Source organism: Carassius auratus, chromosome 20, assembly GCF_003368295.1.
Source record: "Carassius auratus strain Wakin chromosome 20, ASM336829v1, whole genome shotgun sequence".
Taxonomy (NCBI): Eukaryota; Metazoa; Chordata; class Actinopteri; order Cypriniformes; family Cyprinidae; genus Carassius; species Carassius auratus.
This window is the reverse complement of record NC_039262.1, coordinates 18,586,027-18,599,846: the sequence shown is the minus strand read 5'-3', so window position 1 is coordinate 18,599,846 and position 13,820 is coordinate 18,586,027. Positions and strand designations below refer to the sequence as shown.

At 36.0% G+C, this 13,820-nt stretch overlaps 2 long non-coding RNA genes across 2 annotated transcripts in view; both read right to left on the bottom strand.

The window, feature by feature from the left end:
* The window catches only part of LOC113121106 (uncharacterized), a 38,293-nt gene extending 31,005 nt beyond the window's left edge, over positions 1-7,288 (bottom strand). Inside the window, exon 1 of the long non-coding RNA XR_003294673.1 lies at positions 7,192-7,288. This is a non-coding gene — a long non-coding RNA (uncharacterized LOC113121106). The remainder of the gene's footprint in view (positions 1-7,191) is intronic.
* Positions 7,289-11,549: 4,261 nt separating this feature from the next.
* LOC113037849 (uncharacterized) lies at positions 11,550-13,740 on the bottom strand. Its single transcript, XR_003274694.1, has 3 exons — positions 13,706-13,740; positions 12,342-12,425; positions 11,550-11,932 (listed from the first exon to the last, which is right to left on the bottom strand). It is a non-coding gene; the product is annotated as an uncharacterized LOC113037849 (long non-coding RNA).
* Between the last annotated feature and the right edge of the window lie 80 nt (positions 13,741-13,820).

Sequence of the window (13,820 nt, the reverse complement as noted above, 5' to 3'; positions counted from 1 at the left end):
TTATTTAAAATAATCTTTGAGATTTTGTAATTGCCTAAATCAATGCAGTCGGGTTGAAGCCTGCAGAGATGTTTTTCTTTTGTTATGGCAGCCGTCCCCTCTGCATATATATTTTTTCGAGAATGTTGCACTCCTGTTGCTGTTTGTTATTCTGCACGAAACTTCATGCCGATAAATACGAAATATTGCTGACTTGTGCGTTTCCAGCGCTCTCTTTACGTTCGTCCGTTATTTGACGTTGAAAAAGGAAACTTTTTTTTTTTTGACATGAAAAATCGATTTTACAATCGATTCAATGAACACTTATGTCTTAAAAATCGAAAATGTTTTTTCACAAAAGTGACAGCCCTACTACTTACTAAAGGCCCTTCAGGAGTTACTGCGTTCAATCACTCTGACGAATCTTCCACTGAATGTATCAGTGGAATCAGCATATGACTCACTTAACAAAACTGTTATAATCTTAAAATAAAGAAAATTCAAAATTATTATTATTATTTCAAAAACCATTCAAAAGTTTGGGGTCATTACGAAAAAAAAAAGATTAATTAATACTTTACTACAGAAAAAAAATTTACAAAATATTCCTATTTCAAATAAATGTTGGGCCTTCTACTCTTCAAAAAATCATGAGAAAATACAAAAATAAAAGAAATTTTAAAATACAGTAAAGAAAATAAAACCGTTATTATAAATAGGGCTCCTGAACAGTATAAACAAAAGCAAATCATAGTATTTTTAGGCTGAACGTGATACAAAATACATAGCTTAGTATTTTTTAACCATTTTCTATTTGAAAAACTAAATAGGCCCAATGTTTTTTTGTAAAAAATTATGTAGGAAAGGTAATAGATTAATTTATGACAAGAGTGCACCTCAAAAACCTACATTATAATAGGAGTTCTGACCTTCAAAAATGTGCGTGACAGTTAAGGGGTTAATTTACATATTTTGCTATTTATTTATTTATTTAGTTATCTATGTACAACAACACTACTACTTAAATTTTTATAATATATTCCACAAAATTCATGTTTTTACAGTATTTTTAAACAATTAAATGCAGCCTTAGTGGTCATATAGAGACTTTAATCAAAACAAATCTTCCTACCCTCAAATTTTCCAAATATTTTTTTTTTTTTTTTTTTTTATGTCAAGAAAAGGTCAAGTACATATCATTGTGGGATACAGTATTCCTCTTAGTTTGCTCTGTTATTGACATTATATACTTATTTACACAGAAGCGGAGTGTGAGAGCAGTACTGTAGTTCACTACTGCAAACTTCTCCCATGATTCCTTTGAAACAGCCACAAAAACACTCATGAAGACTTCTATAATCTGCACTGTTAGCCTCACTGTAACTACAGGTCTCTGAACACTCCTCTAAATTACACAGATGCAGTGATGCACAGCGCATAAAAGCCAATTCTAGTGACAGATGAAAATGGAAATGGCAACCGTTCGTGGACAACATAGTAATTCCTGCAGTAATGCAAACCGGTCAATTCTTAAATTACAGGGAGTCTGGGAGGCAACAGGCTAATGAAACAGCTGCCATAATATCTAACTAGAGATACCGTGCTCATTAGACTAATTAAAGAGTCTCCCCGCTTAACCTCACAGCCTATAAGACCGACAGCAGAAACACAAATAGTCACAGAGACAGACACACGTGCACGCAAAATCCACAGCCTGCCAAATGACCCCGTAGCTTAAAATATACACATCCTTTCTGGATCTCCCTATAATACACACCATTATGTGCCGTCGGAACATGAGACACATGCAAAGAAAAGTGATTTATTTGCATTACTGAATCACCAATGGACATAATGTAAACATGAGGCCTCATTCAAGTGAGCGATTGCACACACACCCATCCTGCGAGGCTTGTGTTTCAGAAAACCCCTGTCATTTGAGCAGGGAAGCAAAGCAGAACAAGTCCTGCAATCCTCACACACACACAAAGAGGAAAGGTAGGCCCTTGTGGAGCAGGGGGGTCTCGTTTCACAAATGTAATCTGTGAAAAATCGCACAAGGCCAGATGGGTCTTGCATCCTCACCAGAAACGTCAATGCACACTGTGTTCAATTAGGATCTGGCCAAAAGAACATTTTTACAACTAGGTAAACCGGTTTCAAGATGTATGCTAAGTGTCATAGGAAATTAGGCCGATGTATGTCAATACAGATTTTTCTGCTGGCCTGGATGTAGTTAATATTTTTATTTACACTGCAACAATTTCCACTGTCCATTTCTTTATTAATTTAATTTTTATCTGGCCAGTTAGCCATCTCATTTAGAAGGCTGCACCCTCCGGAGGTCGAATCCTGTGGAGGTTGCATCCTCTGTAGGATGCGAATACGAAGTGTCCTTAACCTAAAATTAAACGAGATGGCCTTCATAGAACGGGGTGGAAACAGGAAGTATCACATTGCTATGCCAAAGCATTTAGAGCATCGTTGCGCTCTACTTGCACTCACACTGCTTAAATGAAGGAAAATGTAAATGTTTTTACTTGTTTTATTTTTGCTCAGTGTCTGAGGAGCTAAAGCGTACTTACAACATACATCTCTTAGGGAAAAAAAATAGTAGAATATTAAAAACAAAGTTTATCCGTTTTTACCAGAGGCGATTTAAGGTAAATTGTTAGCACCACATCTGCACCGGCGCTGGCATTTTTCAAATTAACTATGGTTGTTTACGGCGATGCAAAGAACTGTGGGTTATCTGTAGTAGGGAAGGATACACCTCATGCATCCTCCGAATTCCTGTGAAAGAAGGTGGCATTCGGAGTCTCCTACTTGGTTTTCTGAAATGAGAAAGGTTTGATGACGTATGCAGCCTTCGAATGTCACCTCCGGAGGGCGCAGCCTTCTATATGAGACACAGCAAGTGCGTTTCTTATGCTACAATCTCGCTGTCATTTTTTTGTTGTTGTTATTCTTTAAAAATAAATACAATTATGAAACTACATTTATTGAAACCTATGAAACTATATTCTCAGGGGTTAAAGCAAAAAAAAATCCTGGGCGGGATGTGGTGGGGGGATGTGATGGGGCAGCACATGCAAAGCATGCAATGACTGCACCAACTTTAACATTTGAAAGGATACTATGACAAAGTTATTGCTTTTCTATGTAAATATGCGCTAGATGGACATCTTTGCGCCTCGCAGCTTTTTCAACATGTCAGGCTTCTCCATTCATCAGGGCTGCGACACTGCAGTTGGATAATGTTATGCACATCTATTGTTTATTAGAGCAAAAAATTCTGATTGGCTAGTAATGTTAGTTTGGTTGAGAATGAAAGCTGCGCTCCTCTTTTTCCACTGGTAGGCAAACTCATGGACTCGAAAGTGATATCAAGGTTTTTTTTTTGTTTTTTTAGCCAAACGCTGCACACCAGAGATCTGGCACGGTCCCGAAGAACTTTAAACCCTGCCTGTATTATAACTAGCACACTTTTCCTAAAAGTAAATAAATTCAATTCAATATTGAACTGATTTGTTTATCACTTTTAACCTATTCTATCAGTGACTTCCAGGGTTAACTCATTAACAGTCAACTAGATAACTTTACAATTAATTTTTATTGTATTTCATGTTACATTTGATCAAAATTATTAAAATAAATAAATTAAAAAAAACATTTTGGGGAAAACTATTTAATAACACTAAAATCTGTCACACTTGGGAATGCCAAACTGAAGTTGAGATAAAATCAATTTAGGCTTTATTAACATAACGTTAATTTTAATAATGTGAATTTTAACATTACATTATTTTATACCGACTGGTACCAAAAAAGCATTAAATAAACCAATAGATATAATAATAACAATGGCTGATAACCACTGTAATATAATGTGCATCCCTACAAAACTCTCTTCCACTGCAATGAATTCAGTACAGCCCTAAAAACACAGTTAAGTCAGAAAGTAAGTCAGAGATCAACAAAAAGAAAGAAAAAGTTATTCCACCTGTGCAGCCAAAGAAACAGCAGCACTGGAGCAGTGTTTCAGCTCTAAGCAACACTAGGATCTGCCTTGCAAAGGACAAAGCTTTCTTATGTAGAGAGGAAGCGCTCAGAGAGACAGTGTGGGAAAGCAAGAGAGTGATGAAGCGAGAGTGTTTATGGGGATTAAAGCAATGCCAGATGCTGGCTTCAACTATAAACAATGCTGACAGACAATACAATAACACTGCTAATACTCATCAGAGGCCCATGAAACCAAAAGCTATATTTAACAAAGGAAATTGAGCTTTTGCATAAAGTTGAGATCTGATTAACAGAGCAACTCAAAAACACTGATACTTCTCTTTAAGGCCATAAATACTCTACAGGTGTGCAAAGTCTTGGCCAACTCAAACCAAACACATGGTCAAATTATACCTACCTTGCGTGCATTCTTTAGTGACAACAACCTCACTGCTCGAGGAAGGCAAAGATCACTCAGTTCACGCTAAGTTAGTGTTAGCAATAACAATCTTAGCATCCACACCAAAGCACATGTTCTGATCTTTGCTCTGATGATGTTTTCTGTCCCTTTAAAGAGATAGTTCACCCAAAAATGAAAAGAACAATCTTCAGAACAAAAATTAAGATATTTTTGATGAAATCCTAGAGCTTTCTGAACCTCCATAGACACCAAGGGTCCTACCACAAAAGGTACCAAGAAAATCAACAAAATGTTCCATGTGGCATCAGTTATTTTATTGTAATTTTATGAAACGACGAGAATACTTTTTAGGTGCAAAAAACTAAAATGTGATTGGTTATAAAGGCACACTTGATCCAAGTTGACAGTTACACTTTCTCCATTAGCAAGTAATACATACTCTCTCGTCTCTTAAGACAATCTCTGGTATCACGACAGATGTGCATGCTTTCCTCTGAATGTAAACAACACTTGCGCTGTGCTTGTTATTGTATAATGGAAAGCACGCGAATGTGCCCAGATGCTCTCGACTTATTGCTCCACCATAATGGACAAAAAAAACGGACAGTAAAAGAAGAATTTAACACTAATAAATGTGACAGCGCCCCTAGCGGCAACGCTGAGAATGCAACATAAAACTGCACTATGCCATTTGCAATTGTAGGGAGTGTTTACACAACACTGGTTTCAACTATAAACAGACAACTTTTTATATGTTTTTTTGGCCTTTCATTTACAAAGTGATGGCATTTTGGGGGCCTTAAAAAGCGTAAACTTTACTGGCCTGGCAAACACAATACAGTGTTTTAGTCATTTTAGCAGATCCATGTGATCTTTGTCATTTGTACATGACACTTTTCAAAAACACAAAAGGAAAATGTTTTTTTTAGTACACTGTTTTCATGTAAACGTACCTGAAATGTGCCATTTTTGACAGTAACAGTGTTTTAACAGAGAAAACATCTGTAAATTTTGTATTAGACAATATGCATGAAGAACCTCAACCATGAACAGAAGTTCATTTTGTACATACTTCAGAGAGAACAATTCGAGGTTCAAATTGCATCATGAACCAGCTCATACTTACACATCTGAATATGAGCCATAGTTAGTCATAACCCAACATTTCATGAGCATATCGTATCCTAATCCTAAGAAAACTTGACTGTCCAGTTATCAGAGTTGTGGCTAGTTTCCTCTTTTGATCATTACAGTATCAGGCTCTTAACATGACTGATTTAGGCTGATTTCATCACATAACTGTGCTGTATTCAGACAGAAAGATCCCGAAAGGCTGTCCCATTTCCAAATATGATCAATAAGTGCTGAGGAAGACATAATTAATGTATTTAAGCTTGAGTTTACTGCAGAAAGACTCTGAATGGATTCTATGCTATTGACCAGCAACATTCATGATCAGTATAAACACATTCATTGTGGCTCAGAACATAGCGAACTGTCTGCTTGCATACTGAGCATCATAATTGATGATTTTGGAACACATTTATATTGAGTTGACAATAGAGATGACTCAATTCAATCTCCATTTTGATGTTTTCTGTTGATGCCTGAAGAACAAAACTTCATCAACCATTATTTGGAGTTTGCCTTCCATTTAAAAATTACAATAAGCCTCGTTACTTTTCATATGAAAAAAAAAGTATCAAAAACTTTCAAATTCTGTCAATGTAATGTTTGTAAACCACTCAGTTTTTGAGTGTTAATTATTACATCTAAAACAAACCGCAATTGCATTTAATAGTTTTGACACTTGTTAAATTTAGGCTTTAATATGAGAGTAATAAACCAACACACAGGTTCCCTGAACATTAGTTAAGCATTTGTTTTCTTTTAGAAAAAGGTTCAATACTGTACCAGATTAATATCCAAACGAATCCAATAAAGCAGGTGAATCGGAATAGAATAATACAAATAAAAATAAAAGTCAAGAAAGGTATAAATACAGCCTAAAATCTTAAATAAAAACTGATTCATCGTTTTCGGTTTGTTTTGAGATGTGCAAACAAAAGAACTGTTTTTTAAACACATATTCCATTAAAATTGTCCATGATGAGATTGTTAACAACCAAAACACAATTTGTACTACAGTTATCCTACTGTAAAATCGTAAGACATCAATATAGGTAACGTTACTCTTCTTTTTTTGTGATGACAACAGTGGCCAGTGCCACTTCTACAGTAGTACATGTGGTAACTATTATATTTTGGCAGAAAACATGGTAAATTTCGAAAGAAATTAGGTTGTTCCTAAGTGACAAATCAACCTCCGTTTGCGCGAGTGTGTGTGTGTGACACACCCCGATTCAAACTGGGGTGGGGGGCACATGAAACCCCCTCCAGACAAACACTCGTTATCCTGCATTGATCCACATCAACCACGAGAATAAACTTAATCCTGTAGATTAATACACACACACGTACACGCCAGCCGCAAGCCTAGTTTATTATCATAAGAACCGAGGGTTGTTCACACAAAAGTCGTCCAACCACACGCAGCCAGCGGATGACACACACACACATATATATATATATATATATATATATATGAAATCCTCCCAAACAGTCGCATCTTTAGTCCGTTAACAGCATGACGCCGGTCAGAGCTGCTCTAGTCGCTATTAATCTCATCACATGCGTGTTTCTGTTGCTGCTGCTGTAGCCTGTTAGCTAACATCCCGCTCATAACAGCACACTGCGCATCACAAGCAACTAAACAGCGTCAAACTCACCGCTTCACGATCCGTGCTCAACTCCAGGGCGGGCGGGGATGCTGCGACCGTTACTACGTGCAGCACGCGATCATCCAGCAAACTAATATAAACAACATAAAATAACAGTCGCGCGGCTCAGATGTTCCAGCAGGAGCGGCAAGTGTCCGTGAGTGAGCGTAGAGACTGTTTGTCCGTTGATCCGACAGTGGGCGGGGCTACGTCCTCTGTCTGATCCTGCTGCAATGTTATTGGAGGATAGCGAACGAGGGGCGGGGCTACTGGCTCAATCTGATCCTGCTGCTGAATAGCTGAGAAAGGGCGTGGTTTCAGTCTGCTGCTGCTGCTGCACTGTCAATGGAGGTGAAGAATGCCTGAGCATCTTCACCTCCATATTGCTCCTGGGAATCATATTGTTGAATTTAACGATGCCATTCTGAGGAAGAAATCTTTGGTAAATTTTGAAGCAATTTTATTGTATCTTCTGCGGTCAGGAGTTTCAGTTTGTTGCCAAAAGTCTTTCGCAAGTTTGTTTCACTAAACTCGTTCTGAAGTCAAGTCACGCTGTATGTTTCTGATTCACTTATATGAATGAACTGGGAAGCAGACTACATTGATTGCACTATTCACGGGAGAAAAACAGTTCATAAGAGTCATTTGCTCGAGAATCAGACCATGCCGGTGTTAACATCAGACGTGCATGAACCTGTTGATTCACTTAAAGGGATACTCTGCCTCAAAATGAAAATTTTGTCATTAATCACTCACCCCCATGTCATTCCAAATCCAACCCGTAAAAGCTTTGTTCGTCTTTGGAACCCAATTTAAGATATTTGGGATGAATACCAGGAGGCTTGTGACTGTCCCATACAACCTATTGCCAAGTAAAATACACTGTGAAGGTCCAGAAATAAGAAAAGCATCTTCAAAATACTCAATCTGCCATTAGTAGTTCAACCTTAATGTTATAAAGTATGACAACATTTTCATTTCATTTCATTTTAAGGAATAAACATTGTTCTTTTTTTCTTTTTTTATGTTACTGGTAATACGTCTGTATCTGTTTATATTCGTGTTGCATAATTTTTTTTATGGTTTGCTTCTATGTTTGTACTTTTACTGCCTTAAGGTTTTAATGTTTGTACAGTTTACTGAAGAAAAAAAAGTTGATTCACTTAAAACAGTAAGTTCATAAGAATCAATCGTTTTGGGAACTAGACTCGCTGTTTGTTTTTGATTCTCTGAAAAGAACCGATTCCCAAGAGTCATTCGTTCTGATTCAGAAATCAGACTACACTGGTGTGATTTTGATTCACTACAAAAAAAAAAACGTTTCCTAAGAGTCATTTGTTTGTGAATCAGATTACAGTGGTTGATGGTTTCCGATTAATTTGAAAGTACCGGCTCATAAGGGTTATTATTTGTTCGAGAATAAATTGTAAGGGTTATGAACAGTTAACAGAGCTGAGGGTCATGAAAACTATTTGGTTCCTGTATTTAAATGATACAAAATAGCAGCAACTGACCTCAAATTCACACTAGGACAGATGTCACCATCAGACCATCTGGCACTATAGACATGTGTTACATATGAAAACCATATCAAAATATCTATCTATCTATATTTATATGTTAGTCTTAAACAGAGTCAAAGAGAGGAAAAAATAAAAAACTTAAAAGTTTCAAGAATTCAAAGCCATTTTATATACAGTTAGTCGTTTACGTTCAGCAAACCTAAGTGAATAAAGTGGACATTTTGAAATATCAAAATATAAAAGTCTGTCTCAATGAATAAATAAATGTTCACCACAATCTGTTGACCATAGTAAGAAGAAAGCCAGAAAGCCTCAAATGTATGTGCGAATTAATTTGAACTTGAGTATGCTTCCATCTAGTGTACATTTTTCACACAGCACCTGCCAAAATTTACAAGGATTAGATCTTAATTCAAACCACTAACAGATAATATGTATTTAATAAACTTTAATAATAAGTATTTGCTAACTCTCTCATTCTAAGTTATCTTTAACAGATTCAGTAGATGGCTTAATTTAAAACCATCACTCTCAGCTTTTATCATCTATACGACCCGGCTTGACCTTTGCCGGTGACATGGTAAACGCCGAGCTTATAGCAGCTCTCTCCATGGCCATTCACCTCGCAGTTGTGCTTGAGAACCTGCGCTGTGGACTCATAGTTCTTCTTCACACCCTCCAGATAATCTGTCCGCTTCTGCCAGCCTGTGACATCAAACACAAGACACACGGATAAAGGCGGTCACTCCGCTGTTCAGCACCGCGCGAGAGGGACAGCGCTCCACGACCTTCAGGATCCTTCTCCCGGTCACACTGATAACTGATATCTTTTTTTTTTTTTTTGAGAATGTATTTGTGTTAAAGCTTTTTGATCTCTCTGAAAAAAAAAGACATGTCAGAATATGTAAGCTATAAATTATTTTAACGTTATTTTTATTCATCACAATTCAGTAGGCTTTATCTTTGTAAATAATACAAAGTTCATACACAAAAAGATTTGTTCGTGTTGTTTGGCATGAATTAAAAATAAAATAAAAGCGGGATTTTTATTTATATATATATATATATATATATATATATATATATATATATATATATATATATATATATATATATATAGTGCACTGATAAAAACAACTTGTAGGATTTACTTGATAAAATCATTGTAACAATTTGCACTAAATTTTTCTTAGTAAATTTTACTGCTGTAATATCAAGTACAACTTACTTGCCAGTATCAAGTGAAATTTACTTAACTCTAAATGTAACATTTGTGAAGACATTAAGTAAATGTTACTTAATTATATTTAACTTAGCAGGTTCTATTTATTAAAAGTAATTAAGTAAATTTAATTTTAAAATGTGAAAATATCAAGTAAATTTTATAAATCTGTTATATTTACTGTTATGAATTAATTAAGTAGATTTTAGACTGTCCATTTAACATTTTGAATTACTTAGTTTAATGAATTTTTATTACTCACTATTATTATGTAAATGTTACATAATTTTTTTCAGTGTTACCAAATAAATATAGTAATTTTCTCTGCATCAAATACTTTTCTCACAAATCACAAATAAATTCAATAAAGTTTAACAGTTTATTATGTCAACATTCACATATTCACATCAACTGATAAGTAGTTAAGGTACATTCAGTAACCTCTCGGATCATTTACAATAAGAATTAACCAACAATTTCCCCTAAAGAAAAGGAAAATCCATTTTACTCCATCCAACACATATCTGGGATTATATTTTCTCAAATACCCAATTAGAATCTTACAATTCACTTAAAGGGATAGTTCACACAAAAATCTAAATTTATGTAATTAATAACTCACCCTCATGTCGTTCCAAACCAGTCCAAACCATTTATCTTTGGAACACAGTTTAAAATAGTTTAGATTAGTCTGAGAGCTCTCAGTCCCTCCATTGAAGCTGTGTGTACGGTATACTGTCCATGTCCAGAAAGGTAAGAATAACATCATCAAAGTAGTACATGTGACATCAGAGGGTCAGTAAGAATATTTTGAAGCATCGAAAATACATTTTGGTCCAAAAATAGCAAAGACTACGACTTTATTCAGCATTGTCTTCTCTTCCGTGTCTGTTGTGAGAGAGAGTTCAAATCAAAGCAGCTTGTGATATCAGGTTTGTGAACGAATCATTCGATGTAACAGGATCTTTTTGAACCAGTTCACCAAATCGAACTGAATCGTTTTAAACGGTTCGCGTCTCCAAAATGCATTAATCCACAAATGACTTAAGCTGTTAACGTTTTTAATGTGGCTGACACTCCCTCTGAGTTAAAACAAACCAATATCCCGGAGTAATTCATTTACTCAAACAGTACACTGACTAAACTGCTGTGAAGAGAGAACTGAAGATGAACACAGAGCCGAGCCAGATAACGAACAAAAGATTGACTCATCGGTTAACAACTTAAGTCATTTGATTTCATTTGGATTAATGTGTATTGGAGATGCGAACCATTTCAAACGATTCAGTTCGATTTGGTGAACTGGTTCAAAAAGATCCAGTTACATCGAATGATTCGTTCGCGAACCGGATATCACAAACTGCTTTGTTTTGAACTCTCTCAAAACAGACACGGAAGAGAAGACAATGCTGAATAAAGTCGTAGTCTGAGAGCGGACTAAATCTAAAATATTTTAAACTGTGTTCTGAAGATAAACGGAGGTCTTACAGGTTTGGAACAACATGAGGGTAAGTTATTAATGACCTAATTTTGATTTTTGGGTGAACTAACCCTTTAATGCAATAACAACATTCAAACCGACACTAAGTGCTCTTTATGCTCTTGAAACCGTAACACATTAAAACATTTCAAGAAGTAAAAATTAGACAAGATTTTGTAAAAAATATTTGAGCTGGAGATGTAATTTGGAGTCTACCAACAGCTTCGATTGTACAGCATGTACCATGTTGATAGAATTTAAGAGAGCAACTTCAACTATAAAGATTGCACTTTTGGGGACATCTTAACACCATCCAGGTCCAGGAAATGTTTCTGGAACACCTCAAAGGTGTAGCAGAGTGTTGGGGTGTATGCCAGGTTGAGGGCTTAAATAAGCCCCATCAGCAGTGTGCAAGCTTTAGCAGTACTGCCGCATGATGGACACATCGACTGGATCCTCTTGATCAGCACCATGGATGACCAGTATCTTAAGGGTATGTTCAGCGGCATCACTACAAGTGTCCTCCTGGATACAGTTTATAAAAAAGAAAGAACACAATTCTATTGAGACACAAATACAAAAGAGATTCATTATCAATGCAGAACGAACATGCTCGCTAAAAATTACTTAACATAACTCACATTGTTAAATTCAGTATAATGTGTTTTACCTTGAGTCAACATAAGTAAAAAAGTTAGTAGAACATTGCGCAAGACAGATTGTACCCATAAAATGAATGTTGTGCGAAACCATACATTGTGTGACTCTGCACCTTTACAGTGCCAGGAAACCCTTTTTAATATCCAGACTACGTTTAAGTTGTGACTGCACATAATTTGGACCATTGCTGAGTGAAAAATCTTCATGTTTGTGTCTTACTTTTTCACTTGCGCTTAAAAATGATTTTTATGACAAAAAAAAAATCATGCTTTACCAGGCAATCTTCAAAAAGCTCTTCTTCTTTCTCACTGAGGTACAGGATAAGGCTGCGGATGACAGTTTCACGTCTGCTTTGGTACTGTCAACAGATTGATAATGTGTCACTACTGTGTGAATTACAAGCAGGAGGAGCTGTTCTGCATATATACCTGCATGCAGTTTGTCTGTGTGCAGTATTCTGCAGATTTTAACAAGTTAAATTTAAGTATTTAAAAATAAAATATATATATATATATATCCCAATCCATTACAGTTTTATGACGTGTCAAAAACATGCATTTACTTATCTATTTGTCACATTTTTATATATTTGTTAGACATTTTTTGAAAAGATTCCCTTGTGTGTAAGTTTGAGAAATAAGAGCAGCAATATTATAGTATTATTACAAATATTTCTACTTGCCTGTATGAGAATGTTGCCGTGTCAGACCAGATAGATATCGCAACGCACTCCTGTACTGTTCTTTTACCTGTTGAGAGAAACAAATTGTGTCATTGAGATCTCATTTACATTGTGTTTTAATTCCTTTTAATACAGCATTGAACTTGTTACGAGTTTGTACCTGAAAATGAATTGGCATGGCAACGAGGCTGAGAGGCTTGCCGCCCATTGCGTTCTAAGACAACGGTTTCTGCTTCATCTCCTAGACTGAGATTCACATGGATGAAGCTACTGATGCTAACCTCCCTCACTTAAGCCGTGGAAAGGCTGTGGTCTAACGTTAGGTTTTAAAAACATTACATTTTATTTTCATTAAAAAGATGACCGTACCTTCATACCGCTAGCTTATTAAAATAAAACGGCTGTATTCATACAAGCACTTGCTGCTACACATCAATGTTTAACGTAATTAGTAGCCAAGTTCACCTGTCATCTGGTAACGTTACTGCATTTTTCCAAACGTTCCTTCTTTGATGCAGACTTTGATAAGCTACGTGCTGCAAAATATTCAGTGGATATAAAATGACTAACGTCTAGTTAGACACTTTTAAATAAGGCTAACATTAGATAGGACACACACAGGCAGTCAGCACGTTAATGTTACGTTACATCGATTTCCTTACATAACGTAACATGACTGTTTGAGCTTAATCAAGGCCAGCTAACATTAAATTACTCTGAAGTTAACCAGACTGGGTGACTTTTTCTACAAGAACGCGGCTAACTACATTTAGTTTTGACTAACCATTGGTCTCAACTTGGACTGATAATGGCGGCGCTTTAGCTAACGTTAACCTTATTGTGATTAAAACTTACGTTCAGATAATTTTGAACCGTAACGTCTATGCAATAATCAAACCATGAAAATGAACACATAGTTGTTATCACAAATCTAAAATAGAAAAGTCAAAACTTACCGAAGATAAGTCAGCCAAAAGTGACCGCCCAAACCGACCGACCGTCTCTGCCACTGCCAGAAGGATCTTGTTTAAAAAAAAAAAAAAAAAGCGCGCGGATTCAAACGCACTTAGC